Consider the following 23267-nt stretch of genomic DNA (forward strand, 5'->3'; position numbering starts at 1 on the left):
ATGCTTGTCCTCATTATTTCCATTATAAATCCCTTCTGCTCAAGAAGCTGGAGCTGCCCTAATAAAAAGAATGGCTTCAGGCAAACACTAGAAGCATTTGCTCTCAGCTTAAGAGGACTTTTGTTTTTCCAGGTCTTGGAAATAAAAAATCTATTAAATTTCTTTCAAAATTATAGGAGTACTGAAGTGCAGCACGAAGGAGAGGGACCTGCATGAATTACTGCTTTCACAGGGGCTTTCTTACTCGAATTCTGACTTTTAATGCAATTCTGCCGGCCTTTCTGTTCAGCTAGCAGCTACTGTATTATCTAGTCTAATTTGGCATCACTCACTCATCATACTTATGATATATTTTAGACAGCCTTTGGATATTTTTGGATAGACTTTGAACTCTAAGGAAGACTAGATGTTTTAAAGAGAATGAACTTTTAAAGTGTTGAAATATTTAAAGACTGTGGGTTATTTAAAACTTGGAATATCTTATATTGTGGTATATTGTAGTATTAATAGGAGATGTTGGGGATGAACAAGAAAGGAAAGATTGTGGTTTAACAGTGACGTATTTTTTGTGTCAGGTTGACAAGGAGTTGCTGGCTAATGTCATGTCAACTTGACACAAACTAGAGTCATTTTGGAAATGGAAATGTCTACCGAGAAAAATGTCTCACTAGATTGGCCTGTGGGTAGGACTGTGGCATATTTTCTTGGTTGAAGATTGACGTGGAAGGGCCCACCCAGATCACTGTGGGTGGTGTCACCATGGGCTGGTGGTCTTGGGTGCTATAAGAAGGCAGGCTGAGCAAGCCAGTGAGCAGTATTTCTCTGTGGCTTCTGCGTCAGTTCCTGTTTTCATGTGTCTGCCTGGAGATCCTTCCCTGACTTCCCTTGATGATGAACTACAATTTGGAATGTGAAATGCCCCCCCGTTGCTTTTGTTCATGGTGTTTGATCACAGCAATAGAAACACTCACTATGACAACTAGACATATGACAGAGCATTAACATCTAGAATATATATTAAAAAACTCAACTGAAACGAAGAGTCAAGGAAACAAATGACCAATTAAAAACTGAGCTAGTGGGATGAATGGAAGAAATAAAAATGGTTAAAAAATACCTCAAAAAGTGTTCATCATTCTTCCCCCTCCCCCAAATTTTGCAAAGGCCTTTTAAAAAAACTTTCTTTTTATTTGTTCTTTGTGTCTTTTACATCATTCATTTCAACCCCATTTACCTCTCTCTCCCTTCATCTCTGCCCTCTGCCTTTGTAAACTGCCCCCAAAATAAAGTAAAATTTAAGAGAAAAGAAGAAAAAAAGAGAGAAAAATTGGAAAGAAAAATCTATTGTGGAAGCTGCAGTGTGACACACAGTGTTTCACACAGTAAGCCCTTTGGTCCATCTATCTTTACTTGCAAGTATTCAGTGCAAAGAGTCATTGTTCTGTTTTGAGGCTCTGGTTTCTGTTACACCACTGATACTCGGTCCTCACTGGACTCCTCTTGGACATCCTGTTGTTGCCCTGTGTTGTGGAGATCCTGCAACTTTTTTTTCCTAAAGGGTCTATCCCTTTACGTGCTTCAGCAGATCATAGATGAGGTGGATGTCGGGATGAGCCAACTCATAACCCTGGTTCTGGGCCTGGCTAACTATAGGGTTGGTCATCCCATAAGCCCTTGTCCTCACCACCAAGGTGAGCTCTCTAGCACCACCTGGCTAGATCACCCTGTGCAGTAAGGGGCAGGGGGCAGGATCTGTTCTCTTGCTTCCAGGCCCTGAAAGCCAGCTCACTTGGCACCTACACTACCAGGGCCAGCTCTACTGTGATGCCCAGATGAGGTACAGGGCCTACTTTCCCAAGCGCTGCTGCTGGTGAGAGGCAGGGACAGCTCTTCACTCTTAAGACCTGAGGGTCAGCTCTCCCAATTGCCACAGGTGGCAAGGGGCCCATACCACCATATCGCAGATGAGGGGCAGTACCAGATTTCCCATGCTCAAATTCTCTCAACGATAGGGTCAGCTCTACGTGCTGCCCAGGTGAGTTGCAATGCCCACTTTCTCAAAAGCTATAGCTGGTAAGGGGAGGATCAGCTCCCTTGCCCACTGCAGGTGCCAGAGAAAGGGGATGGTGAAGGCATCTTTCTCTAGCTCTCACCACCACATGGCAGATGAGACGGGTGGGTCCAGCTATCCCATTCTCACTCCCAATGATGCCCCCCTCCCGCCCCTTGCCCCTGACCACCTGCAGCAGAGGAGGGAATTGACCCTCCTCCTTACCATCTGCAGCACGCTGGAAAGTGGGCCCTGCACCTCACCTGGGTAGCACAGTAGAGTTCCCCCCACCCCAAAGAGGAGAGCATAGGTGAGCCAGCAGTGAGGTCATGAGAGTATTCATCATTTTTAACAGGTAGGGGAATTCAAATTAAAGCAACTTACTTTGAGATTTCACAATACTCCTGTCGAAATGGCTAAGATAAACAGCTGACAACAAATGCTGGGACAGCTGTAGGCAAAGAAGACCCCTCATACACTATTGGTGGGCATGCAAATTAGCATAGCCACTCTGGAAATCAGTATGAAGAATCCTCAAAAACTAAAAGAAAAAAAATCGACTATATGACTCAGCTATGCCACTCCTTACCATGTGCCAAAAGACTCTACAACCTAGTCCACAGATAGTTGCTCAGCAACGTCCATTGACACTCTAGTCACAGTAGCCAGGAATGGGAGAAAAAATCTAAATATCCTTCTACAGATGGATGTGTAATGAAAATGTGATACTCATACACAGTGAAATATTATCCAGCTATAAAGAAAAATTAAATCATGCAATTTTATGAAAAATGGATGGACCTAGGAAAGATTATATTGAGTGAGGTCACCCAGATCTAGAAAGACAAATGGAACATGTTCTCTCTCATCTAAGGTTGTTAGCTCCAAATCTTCAGATGTGAGGATGCAACAAGGAGTAACCAGAGAAACCAGGAAAAGAGAAAGGTACCGTAGTGGGCATCAGGCAGGGGACATGAGGGGGAAAGAGGGAAATAATGGGACAAAGGTGATATAAAGAAGGAAATAAAAAATCAGGGAGGAGGAGAGGGGGTCAATCAGATGAAGAAAGAAGAAGGGAGGAGAGATAAATAACAAGTTTGTTGGACAAAGCTTCAAGGAATCATATTGTTTTATATTTACTTAAAATTATATATCATATAAATAACTCATGTGTGTGTGTGTGTGTGTGTGTGTGTGTGTGTGTGTGTGTGTGTATCTTAAAGGACTTTATGACACTTTTGCTGAAAGTCCTCTTCACAAGAACAATAGGCTAAGAGAAACTCCAGTAGCATGCACAATTATGGTTCTTTGGTCAGAGTAGCCTGTAGGTGGAGAATTTCTCTCCAGCTCCTGCCAAGTCTTGCCAGTCCCAGAGCCCACTTATAAAATAAACACATAGACTCTTACATTATTTAAACTGCTTGGCCATTAGCTCAGGCCTATCATTGTCTAGCTCTTACTTTCATATTTAGCCCATTTTTGTTAATCTATACTTTGCCACGTGGCTCATGGCTTATCGGAACCTTACATCTCCCTTGTCCTGGTGGCGGCTCCAGTCAATCTATCTCTTCCCTTCCTGTTTCCTCAATTCTCCTCTCTGTTAGTCCCGCCTATACTTCCTGTCTGGCTATTGGCCAATCAGTGTTTATTTATACAGAGCGATATCCACAGCAGTAGCCCAAGTGACTCCCTAAACAATGTAGACTACTGCTGCTGCCCTTGATTGCCTGGCAGAGGTTGAAGGTAAATAAGCCTCTATTGCTGAGGACACCGCACATTTAGGACACAAGACTTTGGTTATTCTATTTAATTGAATCTAACCTGAAAATTTCCTTCCTGTGGTCTAGCTTCCATGGGATCAGAAAATACTGTGTAAATTGCTGAGGCAAGGAAGCATTTGATAGTGTTGCCCAACTTCAACACCTATGAATCACAGCAATGATGATCATGGCAAGATATCTGTAAGAGTGCAATAAGTGCCACTCACAAGTTGGTGGTGGTCATCAGTTGTCTAATTAAGGCCCATTTTGGCATGAGAAAGATCATGCCTGGCACTAGAAATCTAGCTAACACCCTCGAATTAGTGAGGTCCTGGATCTTAGGAGACAGTCTAGTCCCCTCACTTTACTACACCAGTGTAATTCCTAACTGCATTCTAAACCTTATCCTTATAACCAGAAAGAAGTGTAGCTACCACACCTCAATGAAGAAGCCTCTCTTTACAGAGGATGAAGATCATCACAGAAAACCATCACTAGACAAAATACAAAAGGCAATGGATCCAAGTCACAAAAGATACATCTCTATCACAGTTCCTATATCCATGGCTTAGGAAACATCACTGAAGAGATTCTCATTGAAGAATGATTGTAAAAGCCAGAATGCCAGGAAATCTTCTTTGAAACAGTCTCTCCTAGAAATAGTGCCTGAACAAGACCTGAACAAAGACAATATTAGTAGGCATGCTACTCTGGAAGGGGGGAAATACACAAGGTCATATCCCTAGATAAAGAATTACAGGCAACTAATGACTACTGGAAGAGAGAGAAATAGCTTCTCCCATGGATGATGCCCTTAATTATCTAACATAGGTGGTCTGCTCTGAAACCATATACACATAAATAACAAAAACAGACCCTACAGATTACCAAGCCTTCCTGGGCACATATATCTATATGCACATAATAGAAACACACACACACATACACACACACACACATACATACACACACACACACATACACACACACACACACACACACATAATTTAGAGGTCTCAGAAGGCACCATTGTTGTGCTGAGGACATCACTTGTTCTGCATCCTGTCTAGCAGTTATTCATTAATTCATCTCATGTGTTTTGAAATTTCCCATATGCCAGGCACTGTGCCAACACTGCAAATACATGATGAAAAGGTTTCAATCTTGCTCCTCTCCAAACATGTAATAGTCCAATAGGTCAGGCTAAGAAGTAAAAAGGCAATCATGATGCAATGCATTGCATATTATGGTAATTTATTTAATTAATACTCTCCATCATGAATCAAATTATATGCAGAAATGACATTGACTATTTTCCACCAGATAAAGTCAATTTTTTCAGCAGCTCAGAACGTGAAACCTACATGTTTTCATTTAGAATACCCAAATCTGACATATATGTTACACACTATATATTTGTAATATCTATATAAACTTCTAAGACTTTGCTTTACTATTTGAAATAGCAATTCTCAAACCATAATTGTCTAATTCTCTCCTGTCATATGGATGCATCCTCCTTGCAACCAATATAATTATCCCTGAGTACATGAACCTAAAATTTGGATTACGATGGTCCAAAACCACCGTGGAAGTGCTGAAACCACAAAACAAGAAGGAATGAGTAGGAGTAACAGTGTGGGCTGTTTAACATAAACATCCAGGTCCAAACAGAAACAGCGAGAATTCAGCTATATATATCTAAGATCTGCTGTAACTTTCTTACAAATAGTCAAGCCTGTTGATCCTCATTTACTTTTATTGTTTAAAAGAACAGTTTGAGGATCCTATCTTTAAGGCTAGGCTTTGGCAGTGGAGAATAAAAGAGACGTGTATGTTTAATCTCTGGGGAGCTTGTTACCTGAGCCTATAGCTATTTCTAAGCTTCCCATCTAATTCATCAAAAATATATAAAAGCTCAAGATAAAAATAAAAGGACAGCTTGAAACTTTAGATCGTCCACAGTGTTTTTCACTGATCATGAAAAACAAAGGCAAGTCCTCTCTGGGAGTAAGGAGATGCATTCTGTGACTTGTCCAAGGTCACACAACTATGTAGACACAGATCGAGGAGTGTGCTTTCCTGGTTTTGAAGATGTGCCTGATAACAGCCATGTCAGGAAATCTGGGAATCAGAGGCAGGGCTGTAGTCCATTAACATCTTAGTATCAATCATGGTGAAGGCGTATAAAAAAAAAAAAGCAATAAGAGCTATTTGATGTGGGAAATGTATTATAGAAAATCATCTGTAGTAAAGAAGAGCTTGAAAGGACACTCTAGGATACCTGCAGCAGTCTAAAACCAAAATCAGAGGATGTCAGAATACCCATGTGGCCAGAGTGGGAATGGAGGAGAAACAGAGGTCCTTGTGGCAACATGGGAACCTTGAAAGACAGGCAGTCATGTGGGGCGGAAAAGAGAATTTCAGAAGATGGGTCAAGGAGGCAGAATAAGCTGGATTTTTATGCAATAACTACAAGACAAGCCCTGTGGGAAGCCAACTTGCAAGACACCCTAAGGAATACAGAGAGCCTATATAGCTCTTGGAAAAAGTGGGAATAGACAGAGCAGATAAAGGTCTGAGTTCAACCTAAGGCTTTTGACTCGAATACCCCTGTTTAATCTGTTTTTGCTTCTTTGTGACATTTCACTTACAGAAAGAATTCTATAACGCAACCAAGCTTTGAAATTCGCCATAGTAGACAATCATACTTTCAGATACATCTTAATACATCATCATAGTGTTTTCTACAAATGGTGTACTGTGCTCCATTTTTTAAAGCCTAAAATTGATCATTTCTATTTTTTCCTTTTTGATTATTAAAATTATTGATATACTTACATAATTTTTCTCCTTCTTTTTCCTCCCTCCAAACCCTCCCATATAATTACTCTTTGTTCTCTTTAAACTTCATGACTTATTTCACATTAATTATTTTTTTACATATATATATGTATAGTACATGCATATATATTTCTAAATAAAACCTGTTCGACTCCTATAATGATACTTGAAAACCAAGTCTCGATGGATACATCTACAAAGCATCTCCTGCACCTAGAGTTCAGGAGACAGTGCAGAAGAGGTGGTAGATATATTGTAAGAGCAGAAGAATCAGACAGTTTGCTGTGCGATGGTGTCTTCTAGTAATGGCAGAAGCCACACCCACAGAGTCTCATCAACATGACTCCTAAGCATAAGCTGAACAAGGACAATAGTAGACATGTCAAGTGGACAGGGGAAAAGCCATGAGGAATCAACCATACTCAAAGAATTACAGACAACTGAGGATGTTGAGAGTGGGGAATTCAGTCTTCCCTGGGGAAGAGCACGCCAATTGATCATTTCTATGTTTAAAATGAAGGAATCAAACCTCACAATATTTAAGAGACTTCTCTCAATAATAAATAGTTACGTTCATCTGCAGGGTCTAGAAATTTGAGTATTGGGCTTCAAATTTTGGAGTTAGAATCATGGTTCACAAATGGATGCAAAGGACCAATATATTTGGTCAAGAACTATGCCTACTGAAAGTTTCAACATACCACCCTACTTTCATTAGATCACACTGTATCTTTTTTATTTTTATTTATTTTTTCTCTTTTTTCCCCAGGTGCTTGGAATTGAATATAGGGCCTCATTCATGCTAGTTTTTGCCACCAAGCTATGTCCTAAAGCCCAATTACATCATATATATCTATGGAGCATAGTTTTTATGGTAAAGGACAAAGGTATTTAAGAACAGGAGGGAAGGTATCAGAATCTCATTAATCTACAATTTAGAGTAATGCTGTGCTCAACAGGCAGTAAATTGTGAGGCTATAAGTACATACAAGAAGTTGGAAATAGGCCCTTAATGAATACAACTGCCAGGTAATTCTTCTTGTCTAGGAGGTATTTTGAAAAAATTACTATGACTCTAAGAACATTGTAAACAGGAAACAGATCTCTGTTGTGAAGATATTGACTTACTTGTATTAAAGGGACTGACAAGAGAAAAACAGATGTGGATGAAGCTGATAGAGAATTCAAAATCCCTTAGAATTCTACACCATTAGCCACAATCTTTGTTTGCTTTTATTTGAGGAGTACATGTGGGCTACCGTGGAGATGAAATGATATCTACTTTAGAAACCTGAAAGCCAGAGTCTTCTTTATTAAAGCAAAATAGAAAGACAGGGAAGAATGTTGCTGAATAGAATTCAGGGTGTGACAAAGTTATTCCAAGGTTGATTATAGCCACATTATTTTCAGTTATTAAAAGTGTAGTTGGTGCTAATTGTCTCTGGGGGGAAAAAAAGAAAATTGTGGGCATCATTACTGCTCTTAACCTGCCCTTTAGATCAGGAAGTGGAAAATCCAGTAGATAATTTGCTGGATTGTCAAATTCCCACAGACCACTGCAAGATCAGCATGGCCCACCATCCCTAACACCTGTCAATGCTGTTATCTCAGCCCGCTTCATGTGCTCACTGAGAAACTCACCTCTGCAATGGGGTTGCTGTCTACTTAATTGTCATTCTGCTGTTCTGAGTTTTTCTTCCTTCAAAGTCTAATTCTTGAAACAGTTTTTATATCTTGAACACTTCCCCTTATCTCTGTATAGACATTTAAAAGGCGTCTGTTAAGGAAAACTACACCTGACAATAAATTCTTTAAGAAACATAGATATCTGGAAAGATCAAAGACAATAGGGACTGAAATTTGTAAGTGATGTTATTTTAAACAAATATGGGTGTAACTGAGATCCCATGACATTATGGAGTGTTACGATATTTTATACTTTAGGAACGAGAGAAGAAAAAGTCTGAAGATCAAAAGATGAAGGACAGAAGTCTGAAAATTTTTTCAGTATTGTTTAAACAGTTATCTTATTGTAAGTTAGCGTGGATTTAGAGTCAATGCCACTTCAATGAAGAAAAACTCACTTTAACTTTTCAAAAGCACGCATAATAGATGTGATAGCTTCTTAATGGGCAAAAATGCATGGCTATAGCTTTAAAATTAAAACCTTAAGCCTAAATTATAATCCAACTCATTTTAACCTAAATCACTCATCAAGTTTTAAAATTAAAACTTCAGTTGTATAGGACCATGTCTTCCAGGACTCTTGAATCTATGTATAAAAACACAATCAGTGTACAGTCATGGACTTAGGATACTATAGAATTAAGGCCTGAAGGAATGGTTCTCTGGAAAGAACACTTGCTGTGTAATCATGAAAGCCTGAATTCTTTTCCACAACATCCATGTATTTAAAAAAAAGCTGAGCAGGGACACATATGCATGTACTTGTCATGTTAACACTAGGTACACTGCATGCACTTGTAACATTAACACTAAGAGGCAAAGGGGCATTGAGACAGGAGGATTTTGAGGGATTTCTGGCCAGCCAGCCTAGTTAGCCTGTGAAGTCCAGGTTCAGTGAGAGTTATTGTCTCAATAACAGAAAAAAAAATGTAGAGTGACAGAGGATAACACCCAGAGACAATTTCTGACCTCCACATGTACCCACAAGAACATGCACACACATATATCACACATTAAAATGAAAATGAAAACATAGGAATTATATGTAATCTGCTTAAGAAATCATAAACCAGGAACACTAAGGTTGATGGAAAGGCAGACCCTCACAGCCCTTGATATATAGAAGCCTGTATATATAGTTCTTCAGTATTCTGAGTGACTGGCACTCACATTTCAGGTGCACACTAGTCTAGGAGAGACAAAAGTCTATCTGGAGACAAGCCACCTCTGTGCCATCTTTCTGTTACTTCCACGTCTTGTGTCTTTTTTGAGTCTGTTTCTCTGGAGACATAGATACTATACCTGTCCAACTTACTCCAGCATAACTGCATCAAGAGTTGGAGATGGATTGTGGGAAATATGTGGAAGTGTTTTGAAAGATTAAAAATGCCCTGTTTATGTAAGTTATCCTTCTAATGTGGTCAGCACAACCACAGATTGGAAGAGCTGCTTGGCTCCCAGCTTATTCCACCTCTACATTTGAACCACATCCTGATTGCTGCCTATTAACCCCCTCACACATTCATAATCAATTACCTTCTACTACATATGCCTAGAAATAGCACCAAACTACTTTTTCCCCCTTCTAACTTTCAAATTTCAAGAAAGTAAGAAATAAAAGTAAATTGACAACATAGAGTCTAAAGAGTGACTAGTCATATACTACACATGCAAACATAACCTCATATTTGGATCTTTCAGGGTTTCAACAGTCATGACCTCATGGTTCCCATATTGTCTGTTGTCTTGACTTGTTAATATGCAATTCATATTTTCTCAGTTAGCTGGTGATCTGATGCTGAGCGGGTCTGTGCTCCTAAGGTGAATTCAGTAACAGAGCTTTGCCATTAGTATGTGAAACACAAGCCAATTTACGAAGTTATGATCTTCTTCATAGCTCATCTGCACTGTTTTCTTCCACCGTCTTAACTCCGTTGCTCACACTTGATGCTATTTGTTACTCCCTAGTCTGTGTTACCTTTTACCTCCTGCTCCCTTTAGGGCCTACCAATTTCTCCAATGCCTGCCAAATGCCCTTCTGTTGGAGGCTCATCCTTCCTGATAAAATTCTGGACTCACTTCAGGCTCCATTTCCTACTTCTGACTCCTAGGCCAGCTATAATCAGGGGTCTTTCTCTCCCTCTTCTGTGATGTCCAGTGTGTGGAGGAGAATGTAACTCTTCCGTTTGCTTTGTTTCTTCTTCTGTACTTTTGATTTTCTTTTTGCTTTCCTCTCTTCACCCACAATGTAATACATGGATTGCTTATTATGTCCCTGCTGTATTTTCTCTCACCTTCAGTCCATTCTCTTTTCAGTCTCTTATTTATTCCTCTTTCTTTTTGTAAACTTGCGGCTTGAATTCCTCCTTAATAGGAGTCTGTAATTTAAGGCTATATATTCTTGGCTATCTGTCACTATGGGTAGGCCTTAGAAAAATAAAATATTTGACCTCACCATTTCTTGTGTGTTTCTTATCTTTGTGTCCTACAGGTTGTAGAATATTAATTCAATGAAGAGACATTGACATTCTGGACTTCTTACAATTATTTTTTCTAAAAAAGACATCTGGAAAAAAAATCAGTCAATCCATCCATCCATCAGTCAATCATTTAGTAGGACTTAGAGAAACTACAAAAGCACCTTTTGTGCAATGACAATGTAGGGTTTATTATTGAATGATATCTAAGAGAAGTTAACTGTAATAAAATACATAAATCTTTATCACAGAGGTTCTATGTCTATAGAACTAAACTCACATTATAGATTATAGTTCTCCTTGGTACAAACCTACAGGTGAACAGCAACCAGTGTTGGCTTAGAGTTTAAAGGAAAGGACGGATTATTTGTGTCACTTTACCTCTTTGTGTATTTAATGTGTCCATGTGGACATGCGTGTTTGCATATGTGTGAGATTACACACTTTATGGACATATTTGAGTGTATGCATGTATGCGGAGGCCCAGAATTCATATCAAGTATATATATATATTGGTTGCACTTCTTTTGATTTATTGAGTTAGGGTGTCTCACTGGATGTGGAGCTGGTCAATTCTAGCTAGGTTAGATAGCCAGCATCCATGGCATCTTCTCTGCCTACTGTGTACCAGGATTATTGATTGCCAGCCATGCCTGCCTGGCTTTTATGTCTGTTCTGGGGATTCAAACTCAGATCTGAGCCCTTTATTCACCAAGCCATCTCCTGCTGGGGAACAATCCTTTGCTACACTGTGAATATGTATTACTCTCATTGGTTAGTAAAAAGCTGACAGGCCAGTAGCTGGGCAGGAAGTCAGGTAGGAAAGCCAAACTGAGAATGCTGGGAGGGGGGAGAAGGGAGGGGCCAGGAGTAGCCAGCCAGACACAGAGGAAGCAAGATTTGAATGCCATACTGAGAAAAGGTCCAAAGCCATGTGGCTGAACACAGATAAGAATTATGGGTTAATTTAAGTGTAAGAGCTAGTTAGTAATAAGCCTGAGCTATTGGGTGAGCATTTATAATTTATATTAAGCCTTTCAGTCAATTATTTGGGAAGCTGCTTTTGGGTATTTGGGAACAGGTGGGTGGGATGTTAGATTTGTTATGTTTACAGGGAAACCTAATAATCAATGACAATGTAGGGTTTATTATTGAATGATATCTAAGAGAAGTTAACTGTAATAAAATACATACAGAAAAGTTGATGTCCTCAGATCTCACATAAATATGGTCATTTGCATTTGAGCTCCTTTTTAAAGTAAGAGGCGTGTATTATTTTTATCGGCTGTGAACAGTTCTGGGGGCAGAACTGGTTGGTAACCTAGACTAAAAGAAAAACAAAACAAGCAAACAAACACCCTGCATCTCTAGCTGCCTTCTTGAAGTCCAGGCTTCAGCTAGAACCGTTTAGCAAGGCTGTCCATGGACTCCTGCCCCACAGAAACTGAGACAAGAACTCTGTTTTCTTAAGCAGCTAAGTAAGACTATGTACATCTAATGCACTGGTGGAACTCTGGCATGCACAGGCAGCTCTTGGATCTGCATCATATTAAACAAATAGAAGTCCTAAATCAAACTACTAAGAAAATTAGGTTTGCCCATGTTTAAATTATTTTGTATTTGTCTTGGATGAAATCACTTTTCCTTGATTTTGCATTTGAAAACAGCTTAAGTTAAATATTTTAGAGACAATTATATAAACGGAAGAGAAGAAGGAATTTCAATAATAGTAACATAAATTATTATTTGAAGATCTTGAATACTCAAATAAGTCACTATTTTTCCCTTTCAATCCCTATGCCCAATAGTAATCTCTAATCAGGTTGTCCATTCCCAAGTTGTAGGGACAAAACTAGGATAACACTATTTGAAATGCCACTTCTTGTTATTTTCCAGTTCTGTGTCAACTTAACTAAACGCATAAAGCATATTTTCTCCTGCTGTTGATTTTTTATTGTTCTGAGACTGTAGTAAACATGAGGCCGCTGTGCTTAAGGCTATAATTTTGTGCAGGAAACCACAGTTTGGGCTGGGAATAATTGCCATGAGGGCTATGATTGAAAGATAAAGTTAGCAAAAAATCTTGTGACATTCCTATTAAAATCTGTCCTCTGTAAGAAAAATTTCTAATTATTTCTTAAGCAATGAATCCAATATTGGAGGAAATGCTATAGATTTCATTTTTGTAATGGAGCAGCATTCTTACCATTGTTTCTACACTGACCATAGGTGAAAAAAATAAAGTAATTTTAGATCTTTTATTTGAATTAAACTGGGTGAGTGGGAGATCCCAGCTGGATCAACAACAGAGAGGGAGAACAAGGAATAGGAGACCATGGTAAATGAAGACCACATGAGAATAGGAAGAAACAAAGTGCTAGAGAGGCCCACAGAAATCCACAAAGATACCCCCACAACAGACAGCTGGCAATGGTCGAGAGACAGTCCGAACTGACCTACTCTGGTGATGGGATGGCCAAACACCCTAATTGTCGTGCTAGAAACCTCATCCAACTACTGAGGGATCTGGATGCAGAGATCCGTGACTAGGCCCCAGGTGGATCTCTGGGAGTCCAATTAGCGAGAATGAGGAGGGTTTATATGAGCGAGAATTGTTGAGACCAAGGTCGGATAAAGCACAGAGACAAATAGCCAAACAAACGGAAACACATGAAATATGAACCAATGGCTGAGGGGTCACCAACTGGATCAGGCCCTCTGAGTGGGTGAGACAGTTGATTGGCCTGATCTGTTTGGGAGGCATCCAGGAAGGGGCACCGGGTCCTGTGCTCATTGCATGAGTCGGCTGTTTGAAACCTGGGGCCTATGCAGGGTCCCTTGGCTCGGCCTGGGAGGAGGGGACTGGACCTACCTGGACTGAGTCCACCAGGTTGATCTCAGTCTGTGGGGAAGGCTTTGCCCTGGAGGAGATTGCAATGGGGGGTGGGCTGGGGGGAAGGTGAGGGGGGCGGGAGCGGGGAGAACAAGGGAATCTGTGGCTGATATGTAGAACTGAATTGTATTGCAAAATAAAAATTAAAAAAAACATAGAGTAATGATAAATTTAAAATCAATAATGTATTTTATTAAAGTCAATATACCTAAAATGAAAAAAAAAGAACAAAGTAGTTCTATCTACAATAGACATATTTTAAAAAATTTTACTTTGCTTTTGGCTTCAACCATCTCTATCATGTTCCCTAGCCCCACCCACAATATCAATCATTTTAGAAACTGTCACTCCCTTTTTATTTATGATACTACAAAAGGTAAAATAAATTTGGGGCAGATTATGTTTTATTATTACGGAAGTAGTCTAACAGTTCCCTTGGGTACCATATAGAGACTCTGAAAGTATGTTCGGGAAGGTTTATCTCATCCTTTGTGTTGTAAATTGGAATTCTTAAATTATTGTTGTGATTTAAAAACTGTACTCAAAAGCATTCTGTGGTCATCAACTTTAATGTGCACATTTTTTCTTTTTCTCCCATTTCTACATCTTTACCCCAGAGCCAAACCTGAGTTCAAGTGGATTGATGCACTTTGCCTTTACTGTTTCTGCCAGTTTGCCTCTCATCACATGGTAAGCCTGGCTTTGCAACTGTTCACAACACTGTAGCTGCTACCTTTACCTGGAGATGTTAGTGAAGTGATCTCATGCAACTTAGACTCAGGAAAGGCCCCAGCATTAGCTACTCCCCTGTAGGATTTCTCTTGAATATAGCAAAACTTACTGACAGGAAAAAAAAAAAAATACATGGACATGGAGACTTTGATTTCTCCCAAATATTTATTGCAACATTGTAGACATACAGCTCATACAGCTCATCCACATTCAGTGAAGACACTTTCAAGATTTATTTCACCTTCTTTTTTATAGTGCTTTTGGAATTGTGTCTTATGTAGTTCAGGGTCATTTCCTTAAGCCCTCTCTGAAGCTGAGAATGACTTTGGATTTATGTTCTTCTTAATTCCACCTCTTGAGGGCTGGGATCATAGGTGAACACCTCCACATCAATTTTTATGGGGTACTATGGATCAAATTCATATATATTCATATATATATATCAAATTCATATATATGTGGTAATTAGGAAAGCAGAATATAAAGAGGTTTGTTTTTTTTCCTCAAAAGAGACTTTAGATTATTTGCCAAATTATTTCTAAAAGGATATTATACTATTAATAGTCAAATTCAGTGACAAATCTCAAAACTGATAGAAGGCATTAATTTATGCTGATTCCAACATATGAATTCTTAGTTATTTAACTAGGAAGCCGACTACATGCTGATTGTCCAGCCTTTTGAAAATGTGCTTTCTTGTTTGTGTATAAGAACATTGGTATTAAACAGAAAACTAGTGAACAGTAACTTCAACTGGTCCGAGTCCTATGCTCTGTTTTCCACAGACATATAAAATTAGCTACCAATAGCCAATATTCTAGCCTGCAGTGAGGTCTGGGTTTGTTTCCTCAGCCTCCATTACTACATTCCGTCTGCAAACCAGGTGTACACAAAGTTGGAAGGAAGTAAAGTCTAGTTACCAATAATTAATGAGGTTGTTTAGTGAATGAAAGCCAAAGCAGTGGCAATATATTCTCCTGGAGAGTGTGAGCCAAAGTTTCCTGAAGCTAAAACAAGGACTTGCAAAGGAAAGCTTATAATACCAGTGAACGAGGATATTTTTTACACTCATTAAACCTCAGCATCTAACCATCAACCCGTTCTTAAAGAAATGAGGAGGAAAACAATTTTTACAGAGTGGATAAAATGTTCCTAATAAAGAAAACAAGGCCAAGCTAGCCACGCTGATGAGCTGTGAAATAACAGCCCACTAAACATCTTCCCCTGCTTAAGTGCTAAAACTAAGGCCACATCACATCCTTACTCACTGAATATATGCCCTATGAATAAATTCAGCTTATGTATGATTGGTGGTAGAATTTATGTTTTCTGCTCTAAAGTATTTGAAATAACTTTGTCTACATTCAACTATGATTGAATCACATTTAATGATGAATATGTGAGCACTTATTTGGCAAAAAAAATGGACAGAAGCTCTTGAACCAGTGCTTAACGATTACTTGATACATAAGTTGAATTACTATGATTAAGTCATTTTACTGTCATAAATGGGCATATGTTAAAGACCGGTCAGTTTTTAAAAGACTGTATACTTGTATATAAGTTTCTGTGAAAATGAATGTTGAAGGATAGTATCAATAATTTAATCAGTTTATTATTCTAGTTAGTTCTGAACTCACCTAATTTTTATTGAAAATAGATTCTTTTCATACAGCATGTTCTGATAAACAACTCAAATTATTAAGTAAGAAATTAAATAAAAATAAAACATCAGCCTTTTCCAGATTTAGACCTTGTACACTACAATATGGACTTGCCAGATAAGATGTGTCTATGATACATATGTTATGGGTGTGACTGGATCTGAGGTCTACTACACTGTAGGGAGTTCATGCCCTTTGATCACAGACCTGGTCAAAAGCCTGTGATTCGGGGAGGTCATAGACAATAGAAGTGAACCTACTGCTCTGTTCTGCTAAATGGACACATTATCAACCTGCTTTCTAAATATTTTTGTCGAATACCCACAAACTAGTGCTGCTCTAAGCCTTGATGAAAGAAGTGTCTCTCCGCAGAAAATGATGAGTAAGGTAGAGACTCACGACTCGTTAGTGGGACAACAAAAAGTGAATGTTGAGTTGACTGGTCAATGGGACAAGAAAAAGTGAATGTTGAAGTTTCAGCCTTAAACTGGACACATATCTCATACCCTCCAAGGCTCAGAGAACATTGCAGAAGAGGAGACAGAAATAATAAAAACCATTGGATGATGGAGAGACGATTCACAATATATTGTCTATGCACATGACAAGCCCACAACACTCATGAACTCATGGAAGATGCAATTCTTCACATACAGTCTTCACAGTATTGAGTCCCTAAACATCCAGTCATAGATCGATAGTCATAGATAGATAGTTGCCACCCAAAGGAATTAATGGCAACTGAAAATTACTAATGAGTTACCCATGTCCCAGTGGATAGCGCTACACCCAAGTCCACTTGAATGATACTGGTTTAGACCAATGGATCACAAAGTTAAGACAATCACAAAACACAAACACATGAAAGTGCCTTGCAGTGGGAAGATCGGAGCTGATGAGTATGAGAAAGGGATTTAAAGAGGGTAAGAGGTGAGTGTTAACTAGACTGTATTATAGAGTTATATGAAACTCTTAAAGAACTTTTAAAAAAGAATTCCATCACCTATTGAAAACTGTCACCTTTATATGTGCATTGATTTTGAAGTGAAATTTTTAGGTAGTTTAGACAAGAAAAATACAATCAATTCACAAGTGGCTATCAACACCTGTGGGGCATTTAATCTTGACTTCTTTTCAACTTTTCAGTTTTATTAATGAGTTTAATTTAGCCCCATGTTATCTTATTTTTTAAATACATTATTTTTTTTTTGACAGGGTTTCTCTGTGTAACAGCCCTGGCTGTCCTGAAACTCACAGAGATCTGCCTACATTTGGGTTTAAAGGTGTGTGCTACCACACCCTGCTTAAATACATTTTTAATCAAAAGAGAATGACATCACTTTATCCCTTCCCTTTCCTCCCTACAGTTCTTCCCATGTCCTTTCCCATGTCCCTGTACTCTCAAATTAATAACCTTTTTTATTATTATCTTTACACATACGTACACACACACACACACACACACACACACAAATATTTAAATACAAGATTTTTAAGAGAATCATCTGGGAAACTTGTAAGTGAAGATGGCTGGGCTAGAATTCCAGAACTTGCTGCAAAAAGAGTTTCAGGGTTTTGTTCTGGAGGGAGTTATCACGAAGTGGTCAAACACCTATGCAAAATACTCAAGTCTTTCCTCAGTGTGGGGAGTGAGATGGGCAATCTCCCTAAAGAGTTTATAAAATTATAAAGATTGAAAGCAATAACTGATGACAAATTTTCTTCTGACTACAAATGCTACTTGTTAAATCATAAACTAACTATTAACATTCAGTCAAACAAGACATGTCACAGGCCTTTCTTATGCTAGCTTATACCGAATGTTTTCTTGCTGGTAGCTCCCTTATTAATTTTATCAAATCTTTTTCAATAATGCATATTAAAATGATTGTATTGTACATCTAAAAAGAAAAGCAATCAGTCCGTAATAAGTTATGTCACATATACAATATATAATACAAGTTGTATAATACTGCTTTTAATTATACTTTGGCAAAAATGGAGTTTGAGGAGCTATAGGAGGAATAGATTTCTACTCACTGATGGGTGATAAATCACATGACTAAAGGATTTGTTTAAAAAAAGGCATTGTTAGTTGAGCTCATCACTGTGGGGATGTCGTTGAGTATACATACACATTTAGATTCAGAGGATCAACCACTCCACATGATCTTGTTGTGAACCATAGATGAGATAACATGAGATATATGATATGGCATATTTTTGCACAGTTAACAGTTTACTATAACTAGGAAGAATACAGTACAAAATAAAAATTAAATGTGTTTTATCAGGGCTAGAGAGATGGATTACTAATTAAAATCACCCAATGAGGACCAGAGTCTGATTTCTAGTACCCATATTGGTCAGCTTATAAACTTCTGTAATTCTAGCTCTAAGGGATCCAACAACCTCTTCTGACATTCTCAGGCACACATGTGTGCACACACACTCAGGAAGAAACATATACCTAGATAGTAAAAGTATATCTGTAAAATTTTTATTATGTATGTATGTTTTCAGGACTGGCACTAGATAACCAATTAGTGTGCTTTTCCCTGGGGAAGACTATTTTTTCCTACTCTCAGTATTCCTTAGTTATTTGTAGTTTTTGTGTAGGGTTGAAGCCTTGGAGCTCTCTGTCACCCATGCTCCTAGTCATCTTTGTTCTGGTCATGTTTAGGCAGCTATAGACTGAGTAGGTTCTATTTATATATTTACTAATATTTATATACATATATAATATATATTTAGGAGTATATATAATATGTAATATTATATATATACACACATATATAACAATTAAAGAAAAACAGGTCATAAAGTTGAAAGTGAGCAGAGAAGGTACATGGAAGAGTTTGGAGGAAGGAAATCATGTCATTATATCATAATCTCATGAAAATATTATTTAAAATGTATATGATATGCTCTACATAATAGTGTGTTTTATATAATGTCAGACTAGTAAGGCTATTCATACTAACCTTATCTCAAACTCATTGTGTTATGATACTATGATGATTACAATATCACTGTGTGATAGAAAAATTTTAGCTTCGCCATACACAGACATTTCCAACTCTATCTGTGGTTCATTGTTGACTGGAACATCCCTATATAGTAGATGGCTCTGTGAATGAACTCTCATTTTTTATCTCTAAAACATGAGATATCACATAGTTGGTATAAGGCAAAGGAAATGTACACAAAACCTGTACATGATAGAGCAAAATAACGAAATGTCTTCACTTAAACCAAATTCACTCTGGGCCCATCTCTTCTTCTCTGGCCCACCCCTCATCCCTTATTCTCCCCATAACCAATGGACTACATGGTGTATATCATTACTTTGTTATAAAAATAGTTTTCTATTACATGTGAATCATTAAGTAATTGAACTTTGTAAAATTAGAATTGTAAATGTAGCCTTCTGGGTCATGCTTACTTTACAAACATGCATTTCTGTAAGTCATTTTTTTTGTTAACATTGAAAAATATTTCAGTTTCACTGTTTTGCAATTATGCAGTAATGTTAGATGCTTTGAATATTCTTGTATTTTTGATGTATCTATTCTGGTAAAACATGTGAAAATATTCTCTGTGGGTCTAATTGATCAGTTTATATAATGTGATATCTATTGCTTTCCAAAATGGACATATGGATTTACTTTCCCACAGCACTGTGTATTTGCCACATTAAAATCTAATATTTGATAACATCGGGCTTAATTTTTGTGAATGTACTTAAATACATGCGCTTGCAAAATGGCTCAGCTCTTAAGAATACTGGCTGTTCTTTCAAGAAGAGCAAGGATTGATGTCCAGCACTCACATGGTGGCTCCCAGTCATATGTAACTCTAGTTCCAGGGGAACCAATGTTCCTCTGGTCTCCACAGGAACTACACACATGTGGTGCATGGATCCACATACAGGCAAACACATGTACACATAAAAAATATTTTTAAAACATACACTTATTAAGAATGTGGAAGTAGAGTGGATATTTCTTGATTTATTTTATTCAAGTCAGCATTATCCTTTTAATGAAACTAGAGACAGGACAAGAAAATAAACCATACATATTTTATGAACATAGAGGAACATAGATGCAAAAACCTTTAGTAAATCATTGTTAAAATAAATTCAGCAGTGTTTAACGTGTTATGGCAACATCAGCAAAATCTGACATGAGAAAGGCTGGTTCATTGTTCACAAATCAATGTAATTTAAGAAGCCAATAAAGGAGAAAAACTGTATTCTATCACTTATAGAGTTAAACATTTATTTGACAGAATTTGATATTGATTCATGAATGTAAAAATAACTATTTAAAAAAATAACTCTTGACAAACAAGAAACAAGAAGAAACTTTTAGATGAAGAAAACTAGAAAAAACAACACAAACACACAAAAGCAGCTAGCATTTTTAAAGTAATTAACATATGCCTAATTGTGAAAAATCTGAATTATCTACTCCTAAGGGTAGAAAAGGTAACTTTTGTTTGTTTGTTTTTTGAGACAGGGTTTCTCTGTGTAGTTTTGGTGCCTGTCCCGGATCTCACTCTGTAGACCAGGCTGGCCTCGAACTCACAGAGATCCACCTGGCTCTGCCTCATGAATGCTGGGATTAAAGGCGTTTGCCACCACCACCCATCTAGAAGGGTCACTCTTACTACCACCTTTTAACATTAAACTATGGACCCTATTCAGAGCAATACACCAAATAAAGAGGTAGTGATTTATTAATTTACACAGATTTGAGAGAAAGGAGTCAGTAGTCTCTAAATATAAGTGTAATTCCTAATTGATTATGAAGAGTCTACAAAGAAAGATATTAGACTTGGAATTGAATTTAGCAAAATCACAGAAATTATATAAAATATCAAAGCAGTTGCATCTTAAAAGCCTAAAAAGGAATGTAAGTATAGAGTACTTACTCATTAATTCAATTAAGTTAGTTTTTGTTGTATGGGATATGATTAAGAAACTTGCTGAGAGCCTCACTTAGATTTTCAATGATGCTGGGCAGTGGTGGCACAGGCCTTTAATCCCAGTACTCGCGAGGCAGAGCTAGGCAGATCTCTGTGAGTGTGAGGCCAGCCTGGTCTACAGAAGGAGATCCAGGACAGGCACCAAAACTACACGAAGAAACCGTGTCTTGAAAAATCAAAAAAAAAAAAAAAAAAAAAAAAAAGATTTTCAATGATATTTAAAGAGAATAGTTTATCTGTAGAGTAGGATTTTTATTGAACTAGTTTATTCTCTTTCAATCTCAATTTGAAGCCCACAACGTAGTCAGAGTTCATTAGCTACTGTATGTTACACAAGTTGATGAAGATTCTTACTTTCAACAATGGGATGAAATAGCTTTGTTGGACTTAAAATAATTTATGGACAGAGAATACATCTGATTTGCATCATAGCATCTCATCACTCAATAACACATAGCTAATGCATTATAGGGAAGACAAAGAAAATTAAAGATGTTCATAACAGTACTGTTAAGTGTGACAGTTAAAAAGACCTTCAGATCTTTTAGCACCTAACTTGTCAACATTGATTTGACAAAAAATACTTGTCTTTCTAGATTATCCATGAGGTACACTTATGAACAGATAATAAGCCAAGTATTCAGTGGTCTGGGTGTGATTCAACTTTTTTTTTTTAGTTTTAATTAAAATATATTTTTAAAATTATCATCTTGAAACATAGTAGAGTGTGTCTTTTTAATATATATGTATACTAACATAATATGATACTTATAATTCTTTATGAATTCAAGCTATATTTTGCAATTGTGTACTATACAATTTGGTATGACCACATTCATAAACTGCCAAGTGTTTTCCACAAGATGCCTTCATGATAAATGTATCTCTACATATCTCCTATCTATCTATCTATCTATCTATCTATCTATCTATCTATCTATCTATCTATTATCATTGTTAGAGCTATAAAACTTTGAAATTATTTCTAGGTACATACAAGTACTCAAGTCTCTCAAAACAAGGAAGTAATTTTTCAAATCAACACAATGAGCTAAGTAAAAACATCCTCTACTTCTATACCTACTACTATAGGAGAAAACTAGTCATATTACAGACTATCTAGTTGCTGTTAAAATGGTCATTTTATAGGACCATTATATATTTTACAATGACATATCTTGATTTTTTAAATAAATTTCTCTATATATTATGCTATTAATCTTCTTAAATCATGATGATTTTGTATATTTCAAGCAGTGAACCAAGATAAATAAATAACGAGGAAGGAAAATACTTGAAAATTGCATAGAAATCTCTTCTAAGAAGTAGTCAATGTTGAAGAAACAAAAGATGCAAAGCCATAGGTGATGAAATACTTAGAATTTTCAGATTCACTTCTTGAATCTCCAAAGAAAGTTACCTCATCTTTTTGCTATCTGCTGGAGATACAGTGGAGAGCCAGTTGCCACATGGAGTAAGACTATTGCAGCTCTAATCTAGGGCTTTGAATATCATGCCCAATTTTATCTCTTCTTGATTTCAGAGAAAAATGATGGATCAAATTAATAAAATATTTGCAATATAAAATGATACTAAGTCAGTAAAAGGAGCTGTACCCTCCTATTGGTTCTGTCAAAAGAGCTTGAAAATGTAGCTAAGGAGGAAGAGTTTGACCTTGTATATTTCATGAGTCTATTGGTCTGTTCCCTAGAGAAGTTTCAGCTCAGAAACAAGGAGAAAGGGGATTCAGTAGGCAAAATCTAAGCAGTTGTCAGCAATGGTTGGTATTCATGTCCTGGAATTCTGTTTACCCAAAGGAAATACAAGGTCAAATAACCCAGAAACATTTCTTGGGCAGCTTGTGTAGTTCAAAACCAGTTTATTTGCTCTGGTGGCTAACTCTTTTTAAGTGAAATCTCATGTTTTTCCAGCCACAGTAGCCACACCATTGTTCAGGATAGTAGGATACTCTCGGTTTTCTAATATTAATAAATAAGAGTGAATAGTTACCACAAATGTGGAAAAGAGAAAAAAGAAACAAAACAAACACATTTCTTTTATATGAATGATGCCATTGGAAAAAGAATTTTATAAAATTAGGGGCAGGACAGTACACATAAATGGCATGTATTAGGTTTTACAAGGTTGTTTTGAACTCACAGTTTAAAT

Source organism: Peromyscus eremicus, chromosome 11 (genome assembly GCF_949786415.1).
Source record: "Peromyscus eremicus chromosome 11, PerEre_H2_v1, whole genome shotgun sequence".
NCBI lineage: Eukaryota > Metazoa > Chordata > Mammalia > Rodentia > Cricetidae > Peromyscus > Peromyscus eremicus.